Source organism: Capra hircus, chromosome 2 (genome assembly GCF_001704415.2).
Source record: "Capra hircus breed San Clemente chromosome 2, ASM170441v1, whole genome shotgun sequence".
NCBI lineage: Eukaryota > Metazoa > Chordata > Mammalia > Artiodactyla > Bovidae > Capra > Capra hircus.
The window spans coordinates 37,908,094-37,920,798 of record NC_030809.1 but is presented as its reverse complement, the minus strand read 5'-3'; the positions used below and the strand labels follow the sequence as shown (position 1 = coordinate 37,920,798).

The following is a 12,705-nucleotide window of genomic DNA, read 5'->3' as shown; positions in this document are numbered from 1 at the left end:
AACCAAAATCATATTCTCTGCAAAGACTAACAAGAATTATCAAAAGGAAAAAAAAGGCACAAAATGTCTATGAAATTAGAATAAAAACTTATACACAGGGTTAAAAGTGACAGACTAGAAGAAGATATTTGCAACATATATCAACAAAGGATTAGTATATAAAGAACTCCTAGAAATGAGCAAAAGTTACAACAGTCAGATACTTCAGAGATGATGACGCCCAAATGGTCATTAAACATATACTCAGTTGTAACGGTAATAAAGGAAATGTGGGTTAATAAAGCAAGAGATGAGTTTTCTAATCAAATTGAAAAGAGAGTTTTAAGTCTGAAAATATCACTTACCATGGGAATGTGGGTAAATAAGACTTCTCACGTCTATCTGAACCATAATTTGATGCTAATTTGACAATAATGTGGAAAGGTACACAAGAGATCAGTGTTTGTATGAGAAAACCACTCTTTCAAAGTGACCTACATATCTAACAATAAGAGAATGGATATTAAACATGACGGAATGCTAGATAGTGGTTAAAGAGTGAATGACCTAGATCTATATGCATCAATATGGACAAACCTCAAAAACAAAATAACTTTTTAAAAAATGGTGCAGAATATATATACTATGGTGCAGTGGTGGTGGTTTAATCACTCAGTTGTGTCCAACTCTTTGTGAGCCAATGGACTGTAGCCCATGGGCTCCTCTGTCCATGGGATTCTTCAGGCAAGAATACTGGAGTGGTTGCCATTTCCTTCTCCAGGGGGATCTTCCCGACCCAGGGATTGAACCCAAGTCTCTTGCATTGCAGGCAGATTCTTTATTGACCGAGCTATGAGAGAAGCCCATACTATGGTACCATATAAATAAAATACAAACACAAAACCATACCATATTTATGTATATAAGTGTGTGTTTAAATGTTTACAAGAACAAAAGAGGAACCGGAAAAATACTTACCAAAGCTGTAACAGTAGTCAGGTAAGTTGCATGAAACAGAACTAACTATTTTTGTTGAATTTTAACTATAATATTTTATTACTTAGGGGAAAAAGATTCAATGAAAAATGAACAAATGTTAATGGTTGTTAATACTCTGAGATAAAAATATTTGCCTTTTTTATATTTTACTGTTCAATGTCTCAAAAAATAAAGATTTCTGTATAATTTTCTGTGTCAAAATTTATATACTTTTATATGTCTCAAAAGATGCCATGCAACTATTTATAAAAGATTTTCAATTTTTCCAAATGCAAAACAAATAGGAAAAAAATAACCAGATATTGGGTTTTCTTTTGAAAAATATATTTTGCACTTTTATGAAAAACAGGAAAATATTTTAAAAGCTAGCACTGGGAAATTTTTTTTCAAGATTCAATCTATCACTTAATGCAATGACCATAACTTCTAATTTATACATATCAACAATTGTATGTAGATAACTATATTGCTCTCTGAGGGAAACTGCCCTAATCACAGTTCTCTCTGAGGTAGTTATACTCAAAAGATACTATACTCTATCCCCTACTTACCCACATTTTCTCCTTAGAAATTTGAAAAGGGTGTGAAGTATGTAATCAAAGTGGAGGGCAGCAGGAACAGGGGTGAAATAATGAGAAGCAGTGGATTTCTTATGCCCTGGATAAACCAGAGATAAGGGAAAACTAAAACTAAGCAGAGAGAGATACACAGATTATTAGATAAGAACTAGAGTTGATAGAAAAAAGAGAAAACAAAGAAATGTAGACATTGAGAGTGGCTAAGAAACATTTATCTTAGAGAACCAGAATAAAGCATACACACAAAAAACTCTGGTAAGATCTCTAGGGCTTACTTGGTATATTAGGCAGCTTCTAAAATGATCTTAATAATCCCAGTTTCCTGGTATTCATGTCTTTGTGTAATCCTTTCTTCTTGAGTGTGGAGCGGAATTATTGACTTCAGTGTGGACTGGATTTAGTGAAATTCTTTTCTAGCAAATAGAATGTAAACGAGACCATGGGATGCCACTTTTAAAATTAGGTTACAAAGAGACCGTGGCTTCCATCTCATCACCCCCTCAATCACTAAAGAATACCAACTGCCATGCTGTGAGCTGAAAGACTCTCATGGCAAAGAACTACTGACTTCAGCCAATAGACCGCAATGACCTAAAGCCTGTCAACAGTCATGCCCTGATCTGAGAAGCAGATCCATCCTCATTCCAGCCTTCAGATGCCTGTAGCGCTAACACCTTGACTGCAGCCTTGTGAAAAACTTTGAGCTAGAGGCACTCAGCGAAGCCAAGCCTAGATTCTTGACCCATAGAAACTATGAAATAGATGTTTTAAACCATAAAATTATGGATTAATGTTACATGCTATGTGCTACATTAGTTCAGTCGCTCAATCGTATCCAGCTGTTTGCGATCCCATGGACTGCAGCATGCCAGGCCTCCCTGTCCATCACCAACTCCTGGAGTTTACTCAAACTCATGTCCATTGAGTTGGTGATGCCATCCAACCATCTCATCCTCTGTCGTCCCCTTCTCCTCCTGACTTCAATCTTTCCCAGCATCAGGGTCTTTTCAAAAGAGTCAGTTCTTTGCATCAGGTGGCCAAACTATTGGAGTTTCAGCTTCAACATCAGTCCTTCCAATGAATATTCAAGACTGATTTCCTTTAGGATGGACTGGCTGGATCTCCTTGAAGTCCAAGGGACTCTCAAGAGTCTTCTCCAACACCACACTTCAAAAGCATCAATTCTTTGGCACTCAGCTTTCTTCATAGTCCAGCTCTCACATCCATAAATGACCACTGGAAAAACCATAACCTTAACTAGATGGAACTTTGTTGGCAAAGAAATGTCTCTGCTTTTTAATATGCTATCTAGGTTGGTTATGACTTTCCTTCCAAGGAGTAAGCATCTTTTAATTTCATGGCTACAGTCACCATCTGCAGTGATTTGGGACCCACAAAAATAAAGTCAGCCACTGTTTCCACTGTTTCTCCATCTATCGGCTATGAAGTGATGGGACCGGAGGCCATGATCTTTGTTTTCTGAATGTTAAGCTTTAAGCCAACTTTTTCACTCTCCTCTTTCACTTTCATCAAGAGGCTCTTTAGTTCTCCACTTTCTGCCATAAGGGTGGTGTCATCTACATGTTATTGATACTTCTCCCGGCAATCTTGATTCCAGCTTGTGCTTCATCCAGCCTGGCATTTCTCATGATGTACTCTGCATATAAGTTAAATAAGCACAGTGACAAAATACAGCCTTGACATACTCCTTTTCCTATTTGGAACCAGTCTGTTGTTCCATATCCAGTTCTAACTGTTGCTTCCTGACCTGCATACAGATTTCTCAAGAGGTAGGTCAGGTGGTCTGATATTCTCATCTCTTTCAGAATTTTCCAATTTAGCGTGATCCACACAGTCAAAGGCTTTGGCATAGTCAATAAAGCAGAAACAGATGCATTTCTGGAGCTCTCTTGCTTTTTTGATGATTCAGAGGATGTTGGCAATTTGATCTCTGGTTCTTTTACCTTTTCTAAATCCAGCTTGAACATCTGGAAATTCATAGATCACGAATTGCTTAAGCCTGGTTTGGAGAATTTTATGCATTACTTTGCTAGCGTGTGAGATGAGTGCAACTGTGTGGTAGTTTGAGCATTCTTTGGCATTGCCTTTCTTTGGGATTGGAATGAAAACTGACCTTTTACCGTCTTGTGGCCAAATTTGCTAGCATATTGAGTGCAGCACTTTCACAGCATCATCTTTTAGGATTTGAAATAGCTCTACTGGAATTCCATCACCTCCACTAGCTTTGTTCATAGTGAGGCTTCCTAAGGCCCACTTGACTTCACATTCCAGGATGTCAGGCTCTAGGTAAGTGATCACACCATCGCGGTTATCTGGGTCATGAAGATCTTTTTTGTGCAGTTCTTCTGTGTATTCTTGCCACCTCTTCTTAATATCTTCTTCTTCTGTTAGGTCCATACCACTTCTGTCCTTTATTGAGCTTATCTGTGCATGAAATGTTTCCTTGGTATCTCTAATTTTTTGAAGAGATCTCTAATTTTCCCATTATATTGTTTTCCTCTATTTCTTTTCATTGATCACTGAGGAAGGCTTTCTTATCTCTCCTGGCTATTCTTTTGAACTCTGCATTCAAATGGGTATATCTTTGCTTTTCTCCTTTGCTTTTGGCTTCTCTTCTTTTCACAGCTATTTGTAAGGCCGCCTCAGACAGCCATTTTGCTTTTTTGCTTTTATTTTTCTTGGGGATGGTCTTGATCCCTGTCTCCTGTACAATGTCATGAAACTCTACGCATAGTTCATCAGGCACTCTATCAGATCTAGTCCCTTAAATCTATTTCTCACTTCCACTGTATAAGCATTAGGGGTTTGATTTAGGTCATACCAGAATGGTTTAGTGGTTTCCCCTACTTTCTTCAACTTAATTCTGAATTTGGCAATAAGGAGTTCATGATCTGAGCCACAGTCAGCTCCCGGTCTTGTTTTTGCTGACTGTATAGAGCTTCTCCATCTTTGGCTACAAAGAATATAATCAATCTGATTTCAGTGTTGACTATCTGGTGATGTCCATGTGTAGAGTCTTCTCTTGTGTTGTTGGAAGAGGGTGCTTGCTATGACCAGTGTATTCTCTTGGCAAAACTCTATTAGTCTTTGCCCTGCTTCATTCTGTACTCCAAGGCCAAATTTGACTGTTACTCCAGGTGTTTCTTGACTTCCTACTTTTGCATTCCAGTCCCCTATCATGAAAAGGACATCTTTTTGGGTGTTAGTTCTAGAAGGTCTTGTAGGTCTTCATAGAACCTTTCAACTTCAGTTTCTTCAGTATTACTGGTCCAGGCATAGACTTGGATTACCATGATTTTGAATGGTTTGCCTTGGAAATGAACAGAGATCATACTGTCATTTTTGAGATTGCATCCAAGTACTGCATTTTGGACCCTTTTGTTGACTATGATGGCTACTCCATATCTTCTAAGGGATTCTTGCCCACAGTAGTAGATATAATGGTCTTCTGAGTTAAATTCACCCATTCCAGTCCATTTTAGTTCACTGATTCCTAAAATGTCGACATTCGCTCTTGCTATCTCCCGTTTGACCATTTCTAATTTGCCTTGATTCGTGGACCTAACATTCTGGGTTCCTATGCAATATTGCTGTTTACAGCATCAGAACTTGTTTCCATCACCAGTCACATCCACAACTGGGTGTTGTTTTTGTTTTGGCTCCATCTCTTTGGCGTGCTACTAAGCAATATGTAATTAATGCACTGGGGTTTAAAGATTTGGGGATTTTGGACTCTGGAAGGTCTAGCCATATCAACCATATCACAGTTCCTGTTCTAGTATTTCCATTAAGTTTTTCTGTATGCTATCCTCAAGTGAATCCTTATTAATAAAACAAAAACAAAACACCAAAACCCTAGCCTGAAAGTCTCTCTACTTCGCAACCAAAGAGCTTCACAAAAATGTCTGTCCTATAATTAAAAAAGGTTAAACTATGTTCATGTAGTTTTAGTGTAAGACATAAATCCATTTATTCCAACTTTTTAATTAAACATATAATCATTATGCATAATGTTTACTAACTGAGCATTCTAAACTCTATCACTTCTAACTACCTCCACATGACATAAGCAACTACACTTATTACTAACATTTCAACTGCTTGAACTTTTCACTATTTTGTTAACTACTCTGTTTTCAACATGCAAAAGTATCTGAGATATAGCAAACACTCAATAAATATTTGGTAAAAAAAAAAAAAGTGGTTGCCATTAAACTTAAAATCCAAACTTGTTCTTATTATGGCCTACAAAGTTCTTCACTATCAAGTCCCTGACTACTTCGCCTCCTAGTAACTTTCTCCACAGGTTGCTACATTCCATAAACACTGGCCTCTGTGCTATTCTTGAAACACACCAAACAAGTCCTTGCTTCAGAGACTTCGTATTTGCCATTCTCTCAGTCTGGAACAATTTTCCACATATAAGATAGCTGGCTCCCTCACTTCATTCATGTTTCTGCTCTAAAGTCACCTCCTCAGAGAGTCCTACCTTAACTAATTTTAAATAATTAGTTAAAATAGCCCTAGCACCTCATTTCATGATTCTCCATTCCCCTACAGTGTTACATTGAGCCTCAGAACACTAATATCAGAACCTGACACTATATTACATTCTAGGAAATAATATAATTCAAGGGAAGAACTCAGTTTTGTTCAATGTTCTAATCTGCAGCACTTAAAACAATGTTTGGTACATAATAATTGTCAGGTATTTGCTGGCTGAATAAACATTCATAATTTTTAAAGGTATTCCAGAACTTATGTAGTAACAGCATCTATTTCAGTTATCATTTTTAAAATAAAATTAATCATTGAACTCTACCATATAAAAAGAATAAAGAAAAGAATTAAAACCATTTGACAAAATCTAGTGTCTGTTCATCGGAGAAGGCAATGGCACCCCACTCCAGTACTCTCGCCTGGAAAATCCCATGGACGGAGAAGCCTGGTTGGCTGCAGTCCATGGGGTTGCTAAGAGTCAGACATGACTGAGTGACTTCACTTTCACTTTTCACTTTCACGATTGGAGAAGGAAATTGCAACCCACTCCAGTATTCTTGCCTGGAGAACCCCAGGGACAGAGGAGCCTGTTGGGCTTCCGTCTATGGGGTCACACAGAGTCGGACACGACTGAGGCGATTTAGCAGCAGCAGCAGCAGCAGTGTCTGTTCATAATCAGGAAAAAAAGTCAGCAAACCGGGAAAAAGAGGGAAACTGCTTAAACTGATAAGGAACATTACACAAAAGCCTAGCGACAACTTCATGATTATGATGAAAGATTGAATACTTTAATTGTTAAGACTGGGAATGAGGCAAGGTATCTGTTCTCATTACTCCTATTCATCATCACATTGGAGGTCCTAATTAGTGGGACAGATGAAGTAAAAGAAACAAGAGTCACATATATCTGGAAAGTAAAACTGTGTCTACTCATTGATGACATGATTTTCTACATAGAAAATTCCATGCACACATGATCACTCACTCAGTTGTGTCCAACTCTTTGCAACTCTATGAACCATAACCCCACCAGGCTCCTCTGTTCATGGGATTTCCCAAGCAAGAGTACTGGAGTGGGTTGCCATTTCCTTCTACAGGGAATCTTCTTGACCCAGGGACCTTCTTCTTCTTGACCTCTGTCTCCTGATTTGCAGGCGGACCTTCTTCTTGACCTCTGTCTCCTGATTTGCAGGCGGATTCTTTACCACTGAGCCACCTGGAAAGCCCTAAAGGGATCTATTAAAAAGCTCCTAGATCTAATGCGCTTACCAAGGTAGCAGATAAAAAAGTCAAGACACACAAATCACTTGTATTTCTAAATATTGGAAATGAAAAAAAAAAGACAGAAATAGAAAATTATAAAACAGTATTAATTTCAATAGTTTAAAAATATTAAATACTGAGGTGTCAATCTAACAAAAAATGTCAGGATCTACACACTAGAAAAAACAACCACCACACAGAGTATATCATGTGAAACGCTGGGCTGGATGAATCACAAGCTGGAATGGAGACTGGCAGGAGAAATATCAATAACCTCAGATATGCAGATGATACCACTCTAATGGCAGAAAGTGAAGAAGAAATAAGAACCTCTTGATGAGGGTGAAAGAGGAGAGTGAAAAGCTGGCTTAAAACTCAAAAAACTAAGATCACAGCATCCAGTCCCATCACTTCATGGCAAATAGATGGGGAAACAATGGAAATAGGGACAGACTATTTTCTTGGGCTCCAAAATCACTGCAGATGGTGACTTCAGCCATGAAATTCAGACGTTTGCTCCTTGGAACAGAAGCTATGATAAACCTAGACAGTGTATTAAAAAGGACAGACATCACTTTGCTGACAAAGGTACATATAGTCAAAGCTATAGTTTTTCCAGTAGTTATGTATGGATGTGAAAGCTGGAAAATAAAGAACACTGAGCACTGAGGAACTGATGCTTTCTTATTGCGGTGCTGGAAAAGACTCTTGAGAATCCCTTGGACAGCAAGGAGATCAAACCAGTCAATCCTAAAGGAAATCAACCCTGAATATTCATTGGAAGGATTGATGCTGAAGCTCCAATACTTTGGTCATCTGATGAGAAGAGACAATTCGTTGGAAAAGACCCAGATGCTGAGACAGACTGTGGGCAGGAGGAGATCAGGGTGACAGAGGATGAGATGGCATCACCGATTCAATGGACATGAGGTTGCGCAAACTCTGGGAGACAGTGAAGGACAGGGAAGTCTGCAGTGTGCTGCAGTCCATGGGGTCCATGTCAGACACAACTTAGCATCTGAACAACAACAAAATTGCTCATGGATTAATTATTCAATATTGTTGCAATGTTAATTCTCCTTAAACTGATATATAGATTTAACACAATCCCAGTCAAAATCTTGGAAGGAATTTTGTTAATATCAGTAAGCTGATTCAAAAATTTGTATGGAGCATTTCCCAGATGGCCCAGTGGTAAGGAGTCTGCTTGCCAATGCAGGAGACACAGGTTTGAGCCCTGGTTCAGAAAGATTCCACATACTACAGAGCAACTAAGCCCCTGAGCCACAACTACTCAGCTTGTGCGCTGCAAATGCTGAAGTTCACATGCCTAGAGCCCCTGAGCCCATCTAACAAGAAAAGCCACAATGACAAGCCCATGTGTAGCAACATCCCATGCAGCCAAAAGTAAACAATCAACAAATTTTTAAAATTTTGTATGGAAACAGAAAGGAACTAGAATGGCCAAAACAAGAATGAAGTTAAAGGACTCATAATGCCTATCTATTTACTTTGGTCAAAAAAAGCATGAATTCACCAAAAATGGACACAGATCAATGGGAAAAAATAGAGAGCTGTTAAATAGACCCACAGGTATACAGTCAATTGATTTCTGACACAGATGTATTTGCACTTCAATGCAGAACGATGGTTTTTAAATAAATGCTCTGGAACAATAAGGTACTCATCTGCAAAATTCTGAGCCTTAACCTATACCTCATACCTTATACAAAAACAGTCACATACATCAGAATGGATAGACCTAAATGTAAAACTTAAAGCCATAAAATGTCTAGAAAAATATAGGAGAAAATCTTTGTGATATTGGGTTGGGCAAAGTTTTTTTTTTAACTATGACACAAAAACATTCCTAAGAGAAAAAATTGGTAACTTGGACTTCCTCAAAACTAAAATAAACATCTAAAAACTATTTAAAATATAACAATTGAGGAGCCTTTGACATAAATATACAAAAGGTAGTATGTCTAGGAATTAGTGGAAATCAGATGTGCATACTCCTGAAAGTCACTGAGTTTATAATTCAGGTTAACTCAGAAAAATGGTTTCAACTATTATAGTTTTAAATTATAACCATTTTTAACTGTATTATTTCCTCTTATGCACAATAGACAACTGTTTAGAGGCAGAGCACATGAAGAACACTGATTTGAGAACAAAATAATTCTGCTAGTTCACCTCAAGATATCTTCACTAGTTCCATAAGCTGTATTTCATATGATCAAAATTCTTTTATAACATCTAAAAGGTATCTCCAGTATTTTGGAAGCCAATTTAAGACACTGAGAATAACTACAAAACCACCTGATTTTCATTTGGGTATAAATCCATCCATACCACAAGGACTTATTTATAGAGAAGTGCTTGTGACTGGCAGCTGAAAACCGATTTCATCTTTTCAACACAAACCATTTCCCCCAAAAAACATGGAAATGTTAACCAGCTGACTTTTTAAAAGCAGAAAATGAAGAAATTTAGTTTTTCTCAGAAATATAGTTTTGTCTATTTCTGGTGGAAGCTGCATTTATTTTTTGTTGTTGTTTAATCGCTGCTGCTAAGTCGCTTCAGTTGTGTCACTCTGTGCGACCCCATAGACGGCAGCCCACAAGGCTTCCCCGTCCCTGGGATTCTCCAGGCAAAAACACTGGAGTGGGTTGCCATTATCTTCTCCAGCGATCTTCCCAAACCCAGGGATTGAACCCACATCTACTGCATTGCAGGCAGATTCTTTACTGCTGAGCCACCAGGGAAACCCACCTTCATTAAATGTATATTTGATCTAAGATCAAACATTAAACCATTCAGTTAACACACACAATAACTGATAAGCATGTTAAGAGACACTATGTTAGGTACTAGAAAGATGGTAGTGAGCATGAAAAGTGAGGTTTCTATTCTTACAGAGCTTACAATCTATCCAGCAAATGGTGGACAGAGAATACACAAATAAGAAAATAAAAAGATAAGTAAATAGGGGTCTCATTGTCTTTATAAAAATCAAGTAGAGTAACAGAGCATGACTATGTTGCAGTAGGAGTTACTACAGATTTGAAGATGAAGGAAGTCTCTTGATGACATCTGCCCTAAGATGTCTGACTCTTTGCAACCCCATGAATTGCAGCAAGCCAGGCCTCCCTGTCCATCACCATCTCCCGGAGTTCACTCAGACTCAAGTCCATCGAGTCAGTGATGCCATCCAGCTATCTCATCCTCTGTCGTCCCCTTCTCCTCCTGCCCCCAATCCCTCCCAGCATCAGGGTCTTTTCCAATGAGTCAACTCTTTGCATGACGTAGCCAAAGTACTGAAGTTTCAGCTTTAGCATCATTCCTTCCAAAGAAATCCCAAGGCTTATCTCCTTCAAAATGGACTGGTTGGATCTCTTTGCAGTCCAAGGGACTCTCAAGAGTCTTCAACACCACAGTTCAAAAGCATCAATTCTTTGGCACTCAGCTTCCTTCACAGTCCAACTCTCACAACCATACATGACCACTGGAAAAACCATAGCCTTGACTAGATGGACCTTTGTTGGCAAAGCAATGTCTCTGCTTTTCAACATGCTATCTAGGTTGGTCATAACTTTTCTTCCAAGGAGTAAGCGTCTTTTAATTTCATGGCTGCAGTCACCATGTGCAGTGATTTTGGAGCCCAAAAAAATAAAGTCTGACACTGTTTCCACTGTTTCCCCATCTCTTTGTCATGAAGTGATGGGGCCAGATGCCATGATCTTCGCTTTCTGAATGTTGAGTTTTAAGCCAACTTTGTCACTCTCTTCTTTTACTTTCATCAAGAGGCTTTTTAGCTCCTCTTCACTTTCTGCCATAACGGTGGTGTCATCTGCATATGTGGTTATTGATATTTCTCCCGCCAATCTTGACTCCAGCTTGTGCTTATTCCAGCCCAGTGTTTCTCATGATGTACTCTGCATATAAGTTAAACAAGCAGGGTGACAATATACATCCTTGACGTACTCCTTTTCCTATTTGGAACTAGTCTGTTGTTGCATGTCCAGTTCTAACTGTTGCTTCCTGATCTGCATATAGGTTTCTCAAGAGGCAAGTCAGGTGGTCTGGTATTCCCATCTCTTTCAGAATTTTCCACAGTTTATCGTGATCCACACACAGTTAAAGGCTTTGGCATAGTCAATAAAGCAGAAATAGATGTTTTTCTGGAACTCTCTTGCTTTTTCGCTGATCTAGCAAATGTTGGAAATTTGATCTCTGGTTCCTCTACCTTTTCTAAAACCAGCTTGAACATCTGGAAGTTCACGGTTCACATATTGCTGAAGCCTGGCTTGGAGAATTTTGAGCATTACTTTCCTTGTGTGAGATGAGTGCAATTGTGCGGTAGTTTGAGCATTCTTTGGCATTGCCTTTCTTTAGGATTGGAATGAAAACTGACCTTTTCCAGTCCTGTGGCCACTGCTGAGTTTTCCAAATTTGCTGGCATATTGAGTGCAGCACTTTCACAGCATCATCTTTCAGGATTTGAAATAGCTCTACTGGAATTCCATCACCTCCACTAGCTTTGTTTGTAGTGATGCTAAGGCCCACTTGACTTCACATTCCACGATATCTGGCTCTAGGTGAGTGATCACACCATCGTGATTATCTGGGTTGTAAAGATCTTTTTTGTACAGTTCTTCTGTGTATTCTTGCCACCTCTTCTTAATATCTTCTTCTTCTGTTAGGTTCATACCATTTCTGTCCTTTATCGAGCCCATCTGTGCATGAAATGTTCCCTTGGTATCTCTTAATTTTCTTGAAGAGATCTCTAGTCTTTCCCATTCTGTTCTTTTCCTCTATTTCTTTGCATTGATCGCTGAGGTAAGCTTTCTTATCTTTCCTTGCTATTCTTTGGAACTCTGCATTCAGATGCTTATATCTTTCCTTTTCTCCTTTGCTTTTTGCTTCTCTCCACAGCTATTTGTAAGGCCTCCCCAGACAGCCACTTTGCTTTTTTTGCATTTCTTTTCCATGGGGATGGTCTTGATCCCTGGCTCCTGTACAATGTCACGAACCTCTGTCCATAGTTCATCAGGCATTCTATCAGATCTAGTCCTTTAAATCTATTTCTCACTTCCACTGTATAATCATCAGGGATTTGATTTAGGTCATACCTGAATGGTCTAGTGGTTTTCCCTATGTTCTTCAACTTAAGCCTGAATTTTGTAATAAGGAGTTCATGATCTGAGCCACAGTCAGCTCCTGGTCTTGTTTTTGTTGACTGTATAGAGCTTCTCCATCTTTGGCTGCAAAGAATATAATCAATCTAATTTCAGTGTTGATCATCTGGTGATGTCCATGTGTAGAGTCTTCTCTTGTGTTGTTGGAAGAGGGTGTTTGCTAC

At 38.7% G+C, this 12,705-nt stretch overlaps 1 protein-coding gene across 6 annotated transcripts in view; it reads right to left on the bottom strand.

Moving 5' to 3' along the window:
* KANSL1L (KAT8 regulatory NSL complex subunit 1 like) overlaps positions 1 to 12,705 on the bottom strand; it is a 134,294-nt gene that overhangs the window by 111,746 nt on the left and 9,843 nt on the right. The window contains exon 1 of one of the 6 annotated variants that reach the window (XM_013971543.2): positions 1,832 to 2,390. The exons of the other annotated variants lie outside the window; for them this stretch is intronic. The gene's annotated coding sequence lies outside the window, so the exon portion shown is untranslated. Of the gene's footprint in view, positions 1 to 1,831; positions 2,391 to 12,705 lie in introns of those variants that run through there. 6 annotated transcript variants of the gene reach the window in all.